The 12,859-nt window shown below is 36.6% G+C and overlaps 1 long non-coding RNA gene across 3 annotated transcripts in view; it reads right to left on the minus strand.

Moving 5' to 3' along the window:
- Window positions 1-12,344, minus strand: part of LOC141492650 (uncharacterized) — a 191,528-nt gene extending 179,184 nt beyond the window's left edge. Inside the window, exons 1-2 of one of the 3 annotated variants that reach the window (XR_012470015.1) lie at window positions 12,225-12,344; window positions 10,128-10,205 (exon numbers count right to left, since the gene is read on the minus strand). This is a non-coding gene — a long non-coding RNA (uncharacterized LOC141492650). Of the gene's footprint in view, window positions 1-10,127 lie in introns of all 3 variants that reach the window. The other 2 variants (XR_012470014.1, XR_012470013.1) reach the window with 2 other exon arrangements.
- Between the last annotated feature and the right edge of the window lie 515 nt (window positions 12,345-12,859).

A 12,859-nucleotide genomic window follows, 5' to 3' on the forward strand; every position in this document is an offset into this window, starting at 1 on the left:
GGTGTATTATTGAAAATCATTGAATCCAATTTTCCTAATGAGAATTGAACTTGGAGACAGGAAGCCCTGAGTTCACAATGCCCAGTTGTGAGACTACAGGTAAGTGGATTTATCTCTCAAGCGTTTGTTTTATTAGATGTTTAAAATAAAGACAGCTTGATTGCACAATGGATAGACTGCCAGATCTAGTCAGGAAGATTCATCTTCCAGAGTTCAAATCTGGCCTCAGACACTTCTATGTGTGACCCTGCCTAGATCTCCATTTCCTTATCTGTAAAATGAGTTAGAGGGAAAAAAAGTGTAAGCCACTCCAGTATCTTTGCCAAGAAAATCCCACATGGGATCATAGAAAGTGGGACATGACTGACAAATGACTTAATAACAACAAAATAAAAATAACAATACCCTTGAGTGAGTCTCAAATGAATATATATATATATATATATATACATATATATGTATAAATGGGAAAAAATGTTATCAATACTATCAAAAATTCACTTAGCTAGAGCTTTAATAGTATTTAAGGTAGATATTATTATTCCCAATTTACAGTTGAGGAAAATGAGGCAGACAACAGTTAAGTGATTTATCCAGGGTCACACAGCTAATGAGAATCTGAAGCTGGATTGAAATTAGGTTTTTCTGGTACCAGATCCAGTGAATGCCCTATTCCTTTGCCATCTAGCTGCAATTTGACAGTCAAACAAAATAATGAACCTATAATAAACAAAGTGCTAAGTAAATGCAAATCACTATTAGTAAATTATATGACATTTGGTAAAACCTTAGAATTTGTAATCAACTTCAGTTTTGAGATCTTTACTCTATGAGGAGTTTATAATTTAACCTCTAATATATGGAGGTTTACTCTCTCAAACCACAATTTCCTTTAGGGCAGGGGATCATAGCCCTATTTTCCCAGTGATTCAGGATAGCTCTAAGCACTTGAGCAGAGATGCACAAATATTTCTAGATCTAAATTTATACAGTTCAAATTTCCCCCTTCCTCCTTGTTTTCCCATACCTCCTCAGAGCAAAACAGTAGAACTTTTCTGTCCTTCGATAATTAAGTTCCAAGGTTCCTGGGGAAGAAAAGTTAATTACTGCATCTTCCCCAAGTGGATAGTTTGGTCCCTATTTAGCAAGAGCACCAGGACAGTTCTGTGTTCTTTTTGCCTCGTGGCTAAACATGGGAGGTATAACAAATTTCTGAAAGCAGGAAGGAATATTTTTATTCTCAGAGCTAATTGAGTTAAGTATTTGATTTCGGGGCACTAGAGAACATAAACAAATACAAAAATATTTTTATAAGCATCTGAATTTCACAAGTCTTGCATTAATCATCACTTTTCAGTGCTTCTATCTCTAAACAAAGTTAACAGGCATTATTTAAACTATGTAAAATAGTTTTTTTAACTGTCTATAGAAATCAAAGTGTAAAGAAAACCATAATTTATGAATTTGTCCAATAAAGAAATTGAGTATTCTCTCACATTGAAAGTTGCAAGAGTTTTGTCTTTTAGTTTTACTATCTTAATTGCAACAGACACTATTCGAATCAATAGAAATTGCTAATCCACAAATTGTTCTATCAATTCAACTCAACAAATTGGATCCTTCCCATGTATTTGGATTATAAAAAAAGAACTCACAAAGAAACTCACGAAGCTCTGTCCTCAAGACAATTAGAGCCTGGTTTGGAAACAGCTATAATATCCATGAAACAATGAGAAAACAATAAAGTTAACAGGCATTATTTAAACTATGTAAAATAGTTTATTTTTTTAACTATGTATGGAAATGGAAGTGTAAAGAGAACTATAATTTGTGACTTTATCAGCTATGTTCCTTTCACATAGCACTAACAGTTTAGTAATTCTTTGATTGAATGGATGGAATACTCTTCTCTCATATTGAAAGTTGCAAGAGTTCTGTCTTTTAGCTTTACCATCTTAATTGCAACATACACAGTTCAAATCAATAGAAATTGCTAATCCACAAATTGTTCTATCAATTCAACTCAGCAAATTGAACACTTACTATGTATTTGGATTATAGAAAAAGAACTCACAAAGCTCTGTCCTCAAGATAATTAGAGCCTGGTTTGGAAACAGCTATAACATTCATGAAACAATTAGAAAACAATACAAGATATAAATCAATTGTAAAGTTCGTGGCACAAGCTCTGAGATCTCTTGCAGTTCAGCAAAAGCAACAAAAATTGGAGAAGTTTTCATAGAAAAGAAAGGACAGGCTGCTGGGCCTCTGGGGATAACTGTTGATGCTGCATTGATTTTCAATTTTCAACTTTTTTTGACGTATTTTAAGGTTTTCTTGGCAAGGATACTGAAGTGGTCCACCATTTCCTTTTCCAGCTCATTTTACAGTTGAGGAAACTGAGGCAAGTAGGATTAAGTGCTTTGTCAAGGGGCACAGAGCTTCTAAGTGTCTAAGACCATATTTAAATTCACAAAGACTCCCTGACTCTAAGACTGAACCACCTATTCGACCTATGAAGAATAACTAGTGTTTCAATAATTCAGACTGATCCTAGGTCACAGGTTTAGGGCTTATTTTGACTGGTGTCCTGTCCTAAATTGTAATTGTCCCAGGACAAGGTACTAACAAATCCAACACACACCTCAGAAGGGAGGTTTACAAATTCATTTATTTGAGTTGACACCTTAACTTTGACTGCTAGCTATGGATTTGCACCCAATTTAAAACTCTTTTTGAGTGAAACATTTGCTAGAGAAAGATTAGCACTGATTACTAAAGAATACATTGCTTTTGGCTGCACAGGTGGCAAATTAAACACATTTTCCAAAAAATTATCTGTAAATCAATTCTTTTCTTTTTTACATTTCATTTTTTTCAATCAACACTCTTATATGACCTTCTTAATCAAAGGCATTCATGTATCTATACTATTAGTTATTTATTCATCATCACCAGTAATGGAACTATGATTTCACTGGTATATAGAGCTGTAGGTAAAGAATCCCCTGGATGCCAATCTGCTTTCTCATTAACTTAAAATCTTATTGGCTAAAGCAAGTAGAAGGTGAGTTTGATAGGATCACACAAAAATTATGTGACTTGAAATTGTTTTTTCTTGTTTCCAACAGCAGCTCTCACTTATTCAATGACTATTCATCAAATGCCTACTATGTGCAAGGAACTAGGCTAGAAACTGGAGATAAGATTACTAATGATTCATGTTCAGTTCTCAAAAGTTGATATCTTTTAGGGAGGGTTTCCCTAAGTTTATAAGTAAGTAAAATGCACATTAGTGAGTAATGAAGACAAGGGAGATTTCTGGGTGAAAAAGTCCAGATATATTCCTAGTGAAGAACATCAAAAAGGGGGAAATCAAGGAAGTCTACAGCTCAGCTGAGTCTTGAAGGAAGATCAGAGCTCTAAGAAGAGAAGATGAGAAAAGAGTATATTTCTAACATAAAAGAATAACTACACAAATGCTTAGAGGAGGAAAAGAGTTGAGTTTCCTCTCAATTCTGGGAATAGCCAGTCCACTTTGGCTGAAACTTAAGAGCTGTCAGCTGCTATTTAAAGGAAGAGTGCAGTAATTTCTTCCAAAACAAATAGGTACTTAATGATATGCAAGATCACCTACTAATGCAAGTGGTTTTGTTGCTTGCATTTTTTAAAAGTTTAAGTTTTCTTAAAGCTGGGCTAACTTTTATTTCAAAGCTTTCCCACTCTTTCAATTTGGTTTTGTTGTTTGTTTTGTTTTAATAATGGAAATAATTGACTTTGCCCTGGGTTATGTTTCTCCCATCAGTTTCACTTTCTCATTTGGAAAGTCCTTGGAAGTCAATGAATGTTTTAAGGTGATGATTAAATCTTGAACCAACTTCATAAGCTTCTTTAAAATACCAAATTCAGGCTTCATTTTTGGTCTGGTTCCTTTACTCTGGTGGCAATCCTAACTTAACAATTATCCACAAAGTCAATAGGATAAATGCCTAATTTAAATGATGACCTCAACAAAGGTAAACAAACAAATTAAACCAGAAAATGACAGAAGCAAGAGTTTGCCTTTTGAAGAGTGACTCAGGTAGTGGCAAGAAAACTATATGTGTGGTATAATATACCTAGAAATCTAAAGTGATAGACACAAAACTGTCTTTTGGGTCAAAGAAATGTTAAAGAGTAGAAGTTACAGTTTTTGAGATTAAAAGGGAGGAGGAAGAGGGCAGCTAGGTGATGCAGTGGATAGAGCACTGGCCCTGGAGTCAGGAGGACCTGAGTTCACATATGACCTCAGACACTTAAAAGTTACTTAGCTGTGTGGCCTTAGGCAAGCCACTTAACCCTATTGCCTTTCCAAAAAAAAAAAAAAAAAAAAGCCTTAAAAAAAAAGAAATCTGGAGAGGCCAGTTCTAGGCCCCATTTCTCTCTCCATCCACTGGAAGGTCTCAGGTGGGGTCCTTAACATTTGTGCTTCAGTTTCTTCATTCATCTAATAAGTCCATATCATTTGCCTCCCTACATCTACTTAAGAAGATCATCTATCTGAGGATTAAGTTAGATAATGGATATAAGAAGTGCTCTGAAAAGTACAAACTTCGATACAAATGTGCAGATCCCACTTAACCCAAACACTATAATTCTATTAGAACATATAAAAAGTTTGAGTAGTGTGGAACACTATGAGAGCGATACACTTTGGAGAGTCCTATAAATATAACATGGTTGGCCATGCATTTGCTGGCATGCTTCACAGAATCATTACTTGTGTTTATACATCTATTTTTAAAAGGTTCTGCATTAGTAAGAGTTTTATTTCAGTCACTAAGATGAAGACTTTTACATCCCTAGCCAAAATTAATGTACAAGCAGCTTGCAAAGGTAAAAAAAAAGTGATTTTAGAGAGTAGAAAGCAAGAGGATTATTGGGAGAAGGTTGGTAAGATTTGATGCAGAGCAAAATAAGTAGTATCAAAAGAATAATTAGAAAAATGATAATAGTATTTTAAGGTTTGCAAAGAACTTTACCATTATTATCTCATTTTTCCTCCTCACATCAAACTTGTGAAGATGATGCTGTAATTAATCTCATTTTACAGATGAAGAAACTGAGTCAGACAGAAGCTAATAACTTCCCCAGAATTACACAGTTAGTAAGTGTCTGAGGTCACATTCCTGACTCCAGGAAGCTCTATTCACTAAGTCATCTATCTTTAATGAAAAGATTACTAGAAGCAAGTCAAACTCTAAGAAATTGAAAAATCAATAATGGCCTCAAGAACAGAAGCTGAAATGTTCAACTATTTCCAATCATTTGACAGAAAGACAGAGGAATTTAGGAAAAGAAAGCTTATATAAATGTACTTAGTAATGACTAGCCCTGGTGACTATATCTGTTGTTTTTGCTTAACTGGTTTTTCTTTGTTTCAAAGAAAGGTTCAATCCAGGTTTGGGAGGAAAGGGGAATTGGCTTAAGGATATGTTCAGTAAGGGTTGTGATGTAACAACAAAAAAAGGTGTCAATAAAACTTCTTTTTTTTTTTACCAAACAAAAAAGTCTTGATTTTTATTATTTATTTTTCATCTAAGATGTAGCGAAATTCAGCTAAGAATAAAAACAGAACTTTCAAATATGTGTGTGGTGGTGAACAAAAAGCACTAAAAAAGTAATTAAGACTTTCCAAGCACCGAAAGTGAGTTTTAAAATTAGCCCAGAAATTCAACTCAGCAAAGCTTAGAATGGGAGGCAGTTGAGGATTTTCATGTAGAGAGATATTTTTGGTCATTCTGAACCATTGCCTTGTATATCCATAGGTGCTTAATAACTGCAGCTCAAATTGAATTGTTCACAAGTTTTATATTTCTTTTCAAGTGGAAATAACTTCTTTTACCCTTTTATGGTTTGCAAATGGATGGATATATAACAGCTCAAATACTCCAAAAAAGACTTAATCTTGGGCTGGGGCTAAATTTGGATAATTTCACTCTGAACATCATCTTTTAGGGAAGATACAAGTGGGGAAGGGGGGGGGGGAAGATTAGCACTGTAGTATTAACTAAAGAAGCATAGGTTCTCTGCAAATATCTATGTCTTTGGGGGGGGGGGGTGCCAGTGGCCATTTAGAGACATTCTTCAGCAGTGAGTAGACCACAAAAGAGCTCTGAACACCTTTACTGATTTCAAAGCATGGTAATATCTTTTTAATGACATCAGCTTCCCACTCCCAGTAACTAAGGACTCCACGTTCCCAGAATTGAAAGCCAACTGCTAGAACCAAAGGTCATATCTACCTATGAATGACTGTTAGGATGTCCTGCCAGCCCTGGTTAAGGATAGCTCCAAATGCTGACTAATTCTGCTGTTAGCTCAAACTTTTTTTTGTGGGGGGGGGGTCTCTATATCTTGAGACCTCAATAAAGGAATCTAGGCTATCTCAAATTCCACCCATTCTGGTTTATGTTTTTGTCTTTAAATATCTGCTGTTTGCCTTCAAATTTCTGATCTAACAGCTGCCTTTAAGGGTGTAACCCTTTTCCCCCTTGCAGTAATATACTAAGCAATCAATGGCATCACTCAACAAACAGTTATTAAGCACCTACTATATGCTAGGGGCTGGCAGTACTAAAAAATAAAACCTTCACAGACCTTGCATTCCACAATAAACTCAATCTTTATTTGTTTGCTCAAGATAGTGTGGTAGAAAGAGCCCTGGATGAATTTGGAGTCTGAGGTTCTAGTTTTACAATTTGTGAGACTTTGGGCAAGTCATTTCTTCAATTGTACAAGTAAGAGATTAAAAGAATCTTCCTGATCTATATTGTTTCATCTTGTTCTGATATCACAGGAAAATCTAGCTGCAGAGAGTGGCCTACATTAACTTATCGGGTATCTCCACAATCAGGTGGCCAGTTTCTCATCACACACCAGAATTAGAGGATATGGTGAAACCACAACAGAAAGTGGCCTGTGAAGCTAAGGCAGGCAAAGCTACCTCTACTTGAAGTTCCCGCCAATATTTGCAGTTTGAATGTGAAGAAGTTCAAATAGCTGCTGCTTTTCCATTTGTACAACAAAAGGAATAAATAGATCAGCCAGGGTTCTGAAATGCCAATGTCAGAAGTAGTAAAGAACATTTGCTTAAAATAAGCTACATTCTATTTATGATTTCATTCTCAAAAAAAAAAAAAAAAAGGAAACCACCATTTTTGTGGAGTTGTTGATTGTGGGTCAGTGAATTCCAAAATAAAGTCTTATCTTCACACTGTCTTGTGGAAAACCCACAGCTACACAAAGAATAATGTAAGCTCCCTAAGGGCAGGGACTCTTTTTTTTTTGGACTTTGTATCCCCAGAACCTAGCCCAGTGTTTGGCAGGTAGTTGGCACTTCACATTTGCTAAATGGATGAAAGGATAGATATATCAATGGATGGATAAATAGTTGAATAGTCAAATAAATGGATGGATGGACAGATGGATAAATTTCACTGAATGGTAGACCTTTCACCCAAACTAGACAGAAAATAGCTATCATCAACAACCCACTGGCAATGAACTGCTCTGAGAAGAGCCGACCATCACATTCTGAGCAAATCTGAGCCAAAATAGACAGCAAGGGAAAAACAAATCCAGAATTAATAATATTGTCACTAGAAATAGAAACAGAGGCTGTAACCACAGCAGAAGGGCTGCTAATCATTGGTCAGGATATTTCATTTTGGTCAGTCAGTCTCTCTCTCTCTCTCTCTCTCTCTCTCTCTCTCTCTCTCTCTCAGAAAGCAGCAGTGCTGGCAAAAGGACCTGGATGCCCAGAGACAAGCAGCCTGCCAAGAAAAGAACTTCCAGATTCTAATTTTCAAATACTAATAATAGCACCTGGTGTGCTATCCCTTTTCACACAAATCTTTTAAAGAGTTTTTTTTTTTTCCAGATGTGAGCTGATGAGTTAATATCCACAGTGACCTCTTAGAATCAGTAATAGGAACATACCAAATCTCACAGGTGATGGCAAGTTTGTGTCCATAAATACCTGACTATTTTTTCCTCTCTGTATTCTCTGTGGCCAGCACAGAGGCTTACCCAGAGAGGAGCATGTACTCAGTAAAAGCCTGTTGAATGAATGAATGATTGTTATCCTTACTGTCATCATTATCCTGATCTGGCCATATTTATCAAGTATTTTCTATGTATTAGTTACTGATAAAGAAAGGTTGTGTCCCTGCTGGATAGCTAGTGGGCTAATTGAGAATGTACATATGACAATATGGAAAAAACCTATACTGAGGAACAAATAAGGAGAACAAGTTCTGCAATTTATATTCTTAGACAGTTGCCTAGAAAAGTGGTGCAAAATTCAAATAGAAAATTAAAAGACCCAGTATGCTACAATATTGACTTAAAAAATTACATTTTAACATTGTCTATGTTATATTATATTTTATTTATTTAAATATCTAAATTTATCTTTTCAAATATTTCTTAATCATATTTTAATCTGGTTCCTGAGAACTAAGGAGTGTTATAACACCAATGCAGCCACAAGTTGGACCTTCTATCTAGAACATGAAAATATTAAGGGTCATATAACCAGTGTCATCAAGTCAGTGTGTATCAGAGGTGTCATTTTAACCCAGATCTTCCTGGTTGACTATCTTTGTCACACCATACTGCCACTTATTATAAATATTTGATTTGCTTTATAAATATGAGTTATTTTTTAATCATTATATATTTCAGTGACCCAGAGGGGTAAGGTTATAGATAACCTCTAAAAACCCCCTTCTAGGATTCTTTTACTGGAGGCTAGGACTAAAGTGACTTGTTTTAGAGAGAAGGAAACTTAGCTATGAAGAAGACAGGGCAAAAGGGGCATACAAGGAGAAGTAGCCTAAGCAAAGGCAAATAGGGACGGACAGGATGCATTTTAAAAAGTAGGACAGTTTAAGCAAAGCAGATGATTCATGAAGGGCAGAAATGGCAAATAAAGATAAAATGAGGGCAGAATTCCAAGAGCTATAATGGCAAGTTAAGGACTTTGAACTTGATTCTAGGGATAACGAGGGACCACTGAAGGTTTTAAAATAAGGTGACATGTGCAAGCAGTAATGTGGTCAAATTTAAATGGTGGTAGAAGAATCATGTCATCTGGTGGGATTGAAGGATGAGAGGTTCTACTTAGTGGACTATTCAATTTTTTTAATCCTTCATCATTTTTCTCTTCATTTTGGGATTTTTTTTGGGGGGGGATAAGACAATGGGGTTAAGTGACTTGCCCAAGGTCACACAGCTAGGTAATTATTAGACATAAAGCCAGCTTTAATTAGATCCTCCTGACTCCAGGGCCAGTGCTCTCTATCCACTGTATCACCTACTTGCCCCTATTTTTAATTTTTCAATTAACAAATGGTCATTTTTTTCTCCTTCCTACTCTACCATCTCCCCAAACTTCATATAATAGAGAAGAAAAAATCAAATTCTATATAACAAATATGAGTAATCAATCAAAACAAATTCCCACATTGTCCATATCCAAGAATGAGTGTGCATTTTGCATCTCGAATTAATTACCTTTCTATTAGGATAAGAAACTGTTTTAATAGCTTTCAATATTCATTATACTTTGGCTCTGGACTTGGGGGCTATGTGTCAGCCAGATTGAATCAGGCCAAGAAAATCCTTTTTTTCAGGCTCCAGGTCATCCCCAGTCCAAAAGAACTCTTGAGAGAGACCAGGCTATTTCACATAGGGTTGCTCTTGTGACTCAAATGATTCTGATGTGTCTCAGAGATGGTCAAATCACAAATTTGAGATCAGAGCAAGATTACACTAAATGAGTTAAATTCAAAACTTCATTAAAAACTTAACCCAGCTCTTGATAAATGAACCAAGAAACTGTGACTGGAGACATTTTTGGTGTACAATTTAAATTCCCTAGATTCTATACAGGAGCACCTAAAAATCTAATCTGTCTAAGAGTAGTCTTTAGGTATGAAGGTGAGGGGTGACATTAATGACTTTTGTTCCACATGATCTCATGGTTGTTTTTTTTTCCTCAGAAAAATTAAATTTTAAGACCAAAGAGGCTTATCTCTGGCACCTAATACAAATTCATCTCAAGGAACAGAGGACAATCTGACCTCTTTGGATAAAGTTGTGCTGACAAAGGAGCTGCCAAATCCCTTGGTCCATGCTGTGTTTCTTCATGAAATCAACCCCTAGAAGGAAGCAGAATATAGATGAGGAGGTAGTGCAGTGGTGAGGAAAGTAAGGCCCTGGGTGAACAGGTGAAAAAACTAAAGGATCCTAAGGGTTAAAAGTCAGTGACCCAACTAAGGCAATGAAAACAGCAGCACTGGAGATGTGGCAGTCTTATAAAAGCTAACAAAAAAAACATGTCCCTCAGATATCATGGATACCATGTTGGATACCAGACCTAGTCACCCACCTGAGTTATGGATTTCGGTGGCAAAGTAGTTATTTTAAACTGCTTCTTCCCATTCTGAATCCAAAACTGACCCAAGGATACGAGCAAGCACAGGCACAGCAGGACCAGCTTCCCTGTAGCCAGGGACTATGATGAATGAGATTGGATATTACAGTCCTGCCTCATTTGACCATGCTCACATGCTACTCATACAGATGAGGCCTTACTGTCAGCAGCTCTGGGAGGAATTGTAGATATTCAAGCACTTCATTTTCTACAATTGATTTAAAGCCTTTATTGGGCACAAGTCCACTGGCTCATTCACTTGTATAGTGCCCAATGTAGCCTCCCACAAGTATCTGAAAGACCTGATAAGTGTACCTTTGTAATGATGATGATGATGGTGATGAGGTGCCCTTTAAGGTTTAGAGCAGAGGAAGATTAAGAAACAATGAGAGAATGGGATCTAAGCAATGTAATTTCTCTCTGTGAAAGTCTGGCAAGGGCAGAGGGGTTAATGCCTGTACATTTCTAAATATGGAATGCAATTTTAAAAAGCTGAATACGACAGTGACTCAGTTTTTTTTTTTCCCTTCCCAAAAGAACTGCTCCAGGAGCAGGCCAATCCTTATCCCTATACTAGGATATTCTTTCAATATGACTCCAAGGGAAGTGAGTGTCACACCTAATGAATCACCAGCCCTGCTTCCTTCATGAAGTACCTGAATGTTCCCTGAGCTTCCTCTCTATAGAGTAAATACCTAGACTCGGACAGCTTACCTTCTGAGATTCACAAAGATAACATACCACAAGGGCTCTGATCTTTTTTTTTTTTCCCATTCCCCTGGAGCTATGTCATGAGAACACGGATTTGTCTCTGTACTAACTTTAAGTGGGGGAAGGGTCTGGAAACCTAGAGTTTGAGTTGAGAGGAAGCTCCAACAAAGGGAGCCTATGAGCTTTGACCATTGTCCTTAAGAATACATTTCTGGGGCGGCTAGGTGGCACAGTGGATAAAGCACCAGCCCTGGAGTCAGGAGTACCTGGGTTCAAATTCAACCTCAGACACTTAATAATGACCTAGCTGTGTGACCTTGGGCAAGCCACTTAACCCCATTTGCCTTGCAAAAACCTAAAAAAAAAAATACATTCCTAATAAGTCACATAAATCAATTGTTTAAAAATAACCCACTTAAACATAGGCAGTGGGACAAGTGCTAAAGTATATATCCACTAGCTAGCTGGATCTGACTAGATGACATCCAAAGAAGACTTAAGAGACCAAATTGATGGGGCAAGACTCGTAGGATTTCAGCAAGGCCTTGAAGGTCATCCACCCCTGACTCCTTCCTTTTACAGACAAGGAAACTGAAGCCCAGAGAGGTGATATGATAGGGCTGAGATGACGCAACCAGTTACTGGCAGATCCAGAACTAAAATCCAGAAGCTGTTTACGAGAATCAACATTTTAGATCTAGGAGGACCCTTAGAAGCCATCTATTTACAGGTGAGGAATGAGAGTTTGAGTACCTTGCCCAAAGGTAGTCGGGGTAAGGAGGAGATATAATAAAACTAGGGACTGGACTCCAAACTGCTCCTTTATCGCCTAAGTTTTCAGTGCCCTCTCCACTGGACCATGATAAAGTCGTTCCAAGCCTTTTGAGAAACAGAAACAAGCCTGGGTCAGAGCAGAGAAAATATTAGTAATTTCTTAAGTCCTTTCACACAATTACAGACTTATTTTTTGCTGTTAGTGCATTCTGCTTTACATTATGAAGCATCAAGATTCACAAAAGTAATAAACATTTACCTAGCTGGCCACCAGTTATTCACTCCAAGTTTCTCTCCTGGAATGAGAACAATGAGTTTGTTTTCATTCTGAACTTTCTAACAACCTGGACAAACAAAGCCATACAAACACTGACAAACTGTCCCGCTTAGAGACCTTTAGCTGATGACATTCTTGTTACTGAAACAGGAAGTGACTCAGCCTTGGCAACGGCAGATCATATATTTTACTCAGTTGTATTAGGTCATTAAAAAAAAAAAACCCAACATGTCACAAGGCAACTGTTTTGTTTTGTTTCAAATAACTCTCCACTGAAGGAAAAAAAATGATTAAAGATGATTTATACATTAGAAGATTTTCTAAATGTTTTGAAGACCTATAGAAACCCTTTTCTCTTTTCAAATAATAAACATCTCTTCAGGGAGAGAGCAAAGCATAGCTTTTTGTCACTGCTTCTTTGAAAGGCTTTTAAAGTGGGATCAAATCTCTTTATTACTGAAGATTAAAAAAAATAAATCCTATGTGTTTTTAAAAATTAAGATATTCCAACGCAAGACATGTAAGCCTGGCCATTTAGGAAACATCTGGATAGGTACTAGGAACTGAATATTAGTAATTGATGAGATAAATTGTTGTTTGAAGGATTGAAAGATAGT

Source organism: Macrotis lagotis, chromosome 7 (assembly GCF_037893015.1).
Source record: "Macrotis lagotis isolate mMagLag1 chromosome 7, bilby.v1.9.chrom.fasta, whole genome shotgun sequence".
Classification (NCBI taxonomy): Eukaryota; Metazoa; Chordata; class Mammalia; order Peramelemorphia; family Peramelidae; genus Macrotis; species Macrotis lagotis.